This window comes from Mandrillus leucophaeus, unplaced genomic scaffold (genome assembly GCF_000951045.1).
Source record: "Mandrillus leucophaeus isolate KB7577 unplaced genomic scaffold, Mleu.le_1.0 Scaffold725, whole genome shotgun sequence".
In the NCBI taxonomy this organism is placed as follows: domain Eukaryota; kingdom Metazoa; phylum Chordata; class Mammalia; order Primates; family Cercopithecidae; genus Mandrillus; species Mandrillus leucophaeus.
In genome coordinates, this window is record NW_012107864.1 from 399,635 (window position 1) to 407,620 (window position 7,986).

Sequence of the window (7,986 nt, forward strand, 5' to 3'; positions counted from 1 at the left end):
AAAAAAAAAAAAAAAAAAGAAAAAAAAAAAAAGAAACAGAGTATAAATGTGTTTTGACTTACAGGGGGAGACTAGAATTGCAGTGCACAGATACAAGAATGTTGTCTACTTTGGAGCCAAGACTGCCTTCTGGATAAAGGGCCCACAAAGAACTGAGAGCTGTGCTATACCTCAAAGACTGAAGAAAAGCCTTAGACAGCCATCTTTCCTTAGAGGATTTTGCTGCAGACAGCTTGGACTATCAGAAGGTTGTACACTGACCATGGTTAGAGTACGGAAGAAATACATCCTTCGGAAAGGATGATGAAGAGCTTTACAGCAGGGTTAGTAAACAGGCCAGTGTAAGTGACCAAACAAGAAGGCCACTTGCTAGGTGGTATACATTTGCTCAGTATATCACACACACACACACACACAAAAGCATGTGCACGCGCGCGCGCGCGCACACACACACACAATATTAGTTACACCTGTGAGCTAGACTTCATAAACATTTAAAAGTTTACACAATGGTTAGATAACATTGACCATCAAACTCTTAATAATTTGTTTTGCTTTGCAGTGCCACAGGTATCTGCCCATCTATCTATTTTAGCATCTGCTTTATGTGTCATAATTACCTTTTAAAATTTCTGTCTCCCCTTTGTGCTATGAGGTCGTTGAGGACAGAGACCTGTGTAACCTCAGCACTTAGGTGAGAATCTGAAATTGTAAAGATAGTTCAATTAAATTTTCATTGTCAACAAATAGAGGCAGGGACAAAGGAAAAATGCTCTTTAGCTCAGAAGAGCAAAAAACAATATAATGATATAGATCTGTAGATACCAGAATTTTTAAATTCTTCCTTCAGGAACTTTCATGCCATTTAAAAATGTTTATTGTGGCATATGTTAGACTTTGAGTCATAGTGATTTTTACCTCCTAATGTAAAGCTAATTTATACTGGATTTCTTCTGATTATGATGGTTAAGAGTGCAAGAGATGGTATCAGTCTATCCAGCATATTATGGAGAATCCCTTCACTCCCCTTAAATGAATGGCTTAAGCAGCAGATGTTCTATACCCTAAAAGATGCCATGGCACATCTCAGGTAAGAGTTGTCCTTAGAGTTGCATGTAATATTTATTACTATGTCCTAGAGATTCAGAAACTTAATGATTTTTTTTTCCTAACAGAAACTCCTTTTTTGAGCTATGAATAATTTACTGTTCTTTCATCTTTGAACTCAATTGTAGAATTGCATATAGACTAATTTTTACTTTCACTCCACTCCCAGGTGAAATTAAACAAAAAATATAGAAACTGATCACTGAACTAATGACTTTAGATGAGTGTAATTTTATGTAAATTTTAAAAGATTTGGTAATTAAGAATGAGTTTCAACTTCATTGTTCATTTCCTCTTAATTGTTACAACAATTTAATTCTAAACACGATAAAATCACAACTTCCTGTTGCTACACCTGCAAGCTTTTTAAACTTTGTTCGCAGTTTAGATAGATTAGGAAATAAAGTGGAAAATAACCAGACAAAAATTATGTTTTATTGAAAAATTACATTTCTGGCTCTGAAATACTGAGCTTATTGATTCATGAATGAAGTTATATCAATATCAAATTGATCTATTCAAATGTCTAATCCTGTCTTAAACAGGAAAACTACTCTGAAAACAGCAATATTACCAACAATGAAGAGAAAAAATGTGTAGAATCATATTATTTTAATTTATAAAATATCCTTGTTGCCAGTGGCAGAGAGTTGTGATCATGAAAAGTAACATTGAATATCTTATTCTTCAAACATTGAATTTAAGTGTTTTTACAAGCATCTCTCGTTTCTTAAATCACATGTCACTGTAAGGAGGATAGAGTATCTCCTTGTTAAAACAAGGGAAATGAGAACATCAGGAGTTAATCAAGGAAACACAATTATCAAATAAATTGGTACTACAACCCCCTCATTTTACTACCCTCTCCACTGTACTATACTATAATCTCCATATTTGGAATATTACACTTTGATATCTTCAAGAAATATAAACAAACACCAATCCCACACTATGTAGGTATAATAAAAGTAAAATTTATTTCCAAAGTAATAGATTTTCATTAAAATCTTTTGAAATTATAATATGAGAACCTACATCAAGCCATTGGTAAATGAATTGCAAAGAATGATAAAGTAGAAACAGTAACTGTCCTGTTAATAAATAACATTTATAAGCTATTAAATATTGTTTTAATAGCTTAAACATAAAGAACTTTTTAAAGGCCTTGGACTTAAAAATAAACGTTTACTTAGGAACTAGGTAGAACCAACAATTTTACCTAAAAGAACTAAGAAACCATAATCAAATATTCTATATTTCTCATTATTATTATTTTAGGAAAATACCCCCTCTCCTAAAAAAAATCACTTCCATATGTTCTCATGGTAAACATGTGATGTGATTTGTTGAGTAATATTTATCTCAATTGGAAAATTTCTAAGCAAAATATTGTTTCATTGTGTAATGTTTTATTCCCTATAGGGGCATATCTCAGTGGAATCTGATGAATGCCAAGGCCCAATGTAAAAACATTCACCATAAGGAAAATTTGAAGGCCTGGCATGGAGGTGTCTCACACCTGTAATCCCAGCACTTTGGGAAGTGGAGGTGGGCAGATCATTTGAGGCCAACAGTTCGAGACCAGCCTGGGGTTTTAGTAGAAACCTGGTCTCTACTAAAAATGCAAAAATTAGCCGGGTGTGGTGATGCATGCCTGTAATCCCAGCTACTCGGGAGCTTAAGCCATGAAAATTGCTTGAACTGGGGAGGCAAATGTTGCAGTGACCCGAGATTGTGTCATTGCACTCCAGCCTGGGAAACGGAGCCAGACTGTTGTCTCAAAAATAAGAAAAAAAAGAAAAGAAAAAGGAAATTGGAAGGTATGAATTACTCTAAAACGTGATTGTAACTTTACATATATTTATTTGTATATATGAAAAAATCTATTTTCATATATACAAAATAGATTGGCATGCTTGGTGTGTCCCCTGGATAGCAAAATTATTGTAAACTACAGTAAAATGCTAATATTTGGGATATTTTTCTTTAACTATAGATATTGTATTGATTTAATGGAACCTATTCATGTTGGAAAGGAAAGAAAAAATTCCTATGCTAACATCATCCTTCTACTTAGATTCATCTAATAAGTGTAAATAACAAATAACAGAATTGCCTGCTTTAATTTATTTTGAATAATATTTTAATGAAAATATCCAGTGTTTAAATTTCAAATGATGCTTACATAAAACTATGAAAGAGAAATCAAATACATAAATAAATGAATTAATAGCTATAATTCAAAATTAAATAATCTACCAATAACCTAGTTTAATTTTTATTAACGTCATTCTAAAATGTGCTTTATGTCCAGATAGAGATTTTATAGTAATGACAATTATACAATAATTCTATTTAATAACATATTTAATTTAATTTTACTCAAATTAATAACAAAAATCATTCTGAAGTGAAGCTGAAGAGGATCAGAAATTCATACTATTGCTTTCCACCTCAAAAGACAATTTGTAAAAGGCCCTTTAATATTTAGAACAAAAGATTGATTTAGTTTCTTAATTGTTTTAATAGAAAGATTTTAATTACTTTGACATTTATCAAGTATTATAAGAAATAGTTTGATTGCCACTGTTATCTTTTTCCTTCTTCAACTTATTTTTTCATTCTGTTGCATAGATCATTACTACTTTGCTAAAGTATGTAATATCAATTGTGTGTTCTGTAAGCATAATTCCCCAGTGGTTTAATTATCTCAATATTCAATATTTACCACAGAATTTTATCATTGCTTCTTGCAGATGATATCTTTATTTTTAATCGTTTTTAAATTTTGAGAAATGGTAGATTCACATGCTATTATAGGAAATAATACAGAGAAATTCTGTGCATTCTTATCCCAATTTCTCTTAAATAGTAATATCTTGACAACCTATATTACAATATCATGATCAGAATTTTGACATTGATAAAGTCAATAAACATAACTTTTTCATTACCCAAATTGTCTCTCATGTTGCCTTTTTATAGCCATAATCATTTCTGTACCATCTCCACTCCCTGCTTAACATCAGGCCACTAATCTGTTACCTATTTCTATAATTTTGTAATTTCAAGAATGCTATACAAAAAGAAACAAACAATGTATAATTTTTAATATTTTTTCATGAAGTATAATTCTCTGGAGATGCATCCAAGTCATTGTGTATACCTATCATTTATTTCTTTTTATGACTGAACGATATTCCATGGCATGAATGTACCACAGTCTGTTTAACTTTTTTTCACTTGTTGAATCAACCTGTGTTATTCTCACTTTGGGATTATTATGAATAGAGTTGCTACGAACATATTTGTGTATAGGCTTTGTGTGAACATGTTTTCATTTCTCTGAGATAAATGACTAGGAATGCAATTGCTGGGTCATAGGTAGTTGAATATGTGGTTTATTAAGATATTGCTAAACTGTGGTGCAGTTTCTCTGAATCATCACAAGCATTTGGTGTTATCATGATAGTTCACTTGAGGAATTCTGGTGGGTGTAAAGCAATACATAGTTATATTTTTAATTTTTAATTTCCATTTTCCTAATGGATAATGGTACTGAATATATTTTATGTAGTTTTTGCCATTTATACATCTTCTTCAGTAAAATATTCATTCATTTATTTTGACCAATTTCTAGTTGGATTGCTTATTTTCTGCTGTTGAGTTTTAAGACTTGTTTACATATTCTTTATCATAGTCCCTTGTTGGATATATGGCTTGCAGATATTTTCTACCCAGTCCATAGATTGTCTTTTTATCTCTTAACAGTGCCTTTCTTTTTCAGAGCAGAAGTGTTTAATTTTAATAACATCCAATTTATCATTTTTCCTTTTATGATTTGTGCTTTTGGTATCAATATTTATTTGTCCATATATAGATCATAAAGATTTTCTCCTATAGTTGTTTTTTTCTAAAAATGTACTACTTTTATGTTTTACATTGAAGTTTGTGATTCATTTTGATTTAACTTTTACATAAGATATGAGGTTTGGATTGAGGTTTATTTTATTTTATTTTACCTATGGATGCCCAATTATTCTAAAATAATTTGATGACAAGCCTATCCTACCTCCACTGAATTGCTTTGTGATTTGTGTCAAAAATTAGTTGGATATATTTATTTTGGTCTATTTCTGGGTTCTGTTTTATATTCCACTGATCTATGTGCTTATTATTCCACCAGAACTGATTACTGTAATTATCAATACACACAAGATCACACAGTTTTGATTAGTGTACTTACATAATGAAACTTGAAACTGGATAGACAGATTCCTCTTATTTTATACTATTTGGAAATTGTTTTTAGAAAATCTAATTATTTTGACTTTTTAAACGTTTTTGAATAATCTTATCTGCAACTACAACAAAATATGGTAGTTTGTTAAATCTGTATGCCAATCTGGGGATAATTGACGTTTTTAAAATTTTTATTTTGTTTTCCTAGCAACACTTAGTATGGGATATACCCTTTAAACAAAATTTTGAGTGTACAGTATCATATTGTTAACTATAGGCATAGTATTGTACAGCAAACTTCTGGGGATTATTCATCATGCTTAACTGAAAAGTTGTGCCCCTTCATTTAGCAACCCCCTATTTCCCGCTTCCACAAGGCCCTGGCAACATCCATTCCACTTTTCGGTTCTGTAAATTTGATTATTTTAGAAACTTCATTGACATGGTTTGGCTGTGTCTCAACCCAAATCTCATCTTGAATTGGAGCTCCAATAATTCTTATGTATCATGGGAGAGACCCAAGGGGAGGTAATTGAGTCATGAGGGCAAGTTTTCTTCTGTGCTGTTCTTGTGATCATTAATAAATCTTATGAGATCTGATGGTTTTATAAAGGGGTTTTATAAAGATGGTTTTATAAAGTTCCTCTGCACATGTTCTTTTGCCTGATGCCATGTAAAACATGACTTGCTCCTCCTTTGCCTTCCACCATGATTGTGAGGCCTCCCCAGCCATGTGGAACTGGGAGTCCATTAAACCTCTTTTGCTTTATAAATTACCCAGTCTCAGGTATGTCTTTATTAGCAGCATGAGAACAGACTAATACACTAAGTGGAATCATACAGTATATGTCCTTCTGTGACTGGCCTACTTCACTTACCATGATGTCCTCCAGGTTCAATGAGGTTGTCAAGTATTGGGAATTTCCTCCTTTTTTAAAGCTGGATATATTCTATTGTATATAGTATGTATATATAATGTGCATATATACATTATGTATAATATATGTATATACATATATACATTATATATAATCTATATGTTATATCTACATATACACATATACATTATATGTGTGTGTGTATATATGTATATACCACCTCAAAGTGCAGAAGCCTTTTAGTTTGATGTAGTCCCATACTATTTTTGCTTTTTATTACATTGCCTTCCAAGCCTGGAACCCAGCAGGCATCTCTTGATTTATTTACTTAGATATTCTTTCATTTTTTTCATTAGCATTTCGTAGCTTTTGGCATAGAATTTATTAGGTTTATGCCTAAATATTTCACTTAAAAATTTTATCCTTTTTTTTTTTAGAGATGGGGTCTCACTCCTTTGCCCTGACTGGGGTACAATGCCATGATCACAGCTCACTGCAGTCTAGAGCCCCTGGGCTCAAATCATCTTCCCATCTCAGCCTCCTTGAGTTGCTGGGATTACAAGCATGAGCCACTACACCCAGCTTCACATTTTTGACTGTGGGAAATGATACTGTATTTTTAATTTTGGTGTCCACATGTTCATTGCTAGTATATTGAAACTTTTTTATGCATCGATGCTGTATCCTGAGGCTTTGCTGAACTCAATTATTATTTCAGTAATTTTTGTTTGTTTTTTTAGATTTCTTGGGATTTTCTATGTGAACAGTCATGTCATCTTAAAATAGAGTTTATTTCTGTTTTTGAGGTTTTTGTGCCTTTAATTTTACTTTCTTGCCTTTTTGCAAGATAGAACTAAATAGAACATCTGGTACTATGCTCAGTAGGGGTAATGAGAGCACATCCTGTGTTCCTTTCCAGTCTCAGGGAAGAAGCATTCAGTCTCTAATCATTAAATAATTCTTATCTGTAGGCATTTTGAAGATGTTATTATTAAGTTGAAGAATAATTTTTAAAATTATTCTTGATTTTCTAAACATTTTTATCATGAATAAGTAGTGAATTGTGTCAAATTCTTTTCCATGTCATTTGATGTCTTCATTTTCCTGCTAATATAATAGATTATATATTGATTTATTTTCTAATATTGAAGTAGGTTTTAATTTCTGGAAGAAACCACATTTGATCATGCTATATATATATAGCTAGATGGAGATATATAGAGATATATAAATATCTATATATATGTTTTTTTCTGATTTCTGTTAGTGAAAATAAAGTTAATAATTTTGTGTATGTATTCATGAAGGATATTAGTCTGTAGTTTCATCTTTTTGTACTGCTTTTGTATAGTTTGGGCTCAGAGTTATATTTGCTTCATAAAATGAATTGGGAAATAATTCCCTTTCTGTTTTCCAGAATAGATTCTGTAGAATTTGTTTTGTTCTTCTTTAAATGTTTAAATGTCAAGCAGTTGGTACAATTGTCTCCTGAAACCACCTGGTCCTGGAGATTTCTTTTGGGACATTTTAAAATTATGAATTCAATCTATTTAATAACATGGCTATTCAACTAATTTTTTTATATGGGTAAATTATAGTTTTTGCTTTTTGAGGAACTGGTCCAATTCATCTAAGTTGTCAAATTTGTGTCTGTAGATGTGTTCGTACATCCCTTATTATCTTTTTGATGTCTGAATATTGGGTAATGATGCTGGAATTTTGATTTTTCGTGTTGGTAATTGTGTCTTCTCTGTCAGTT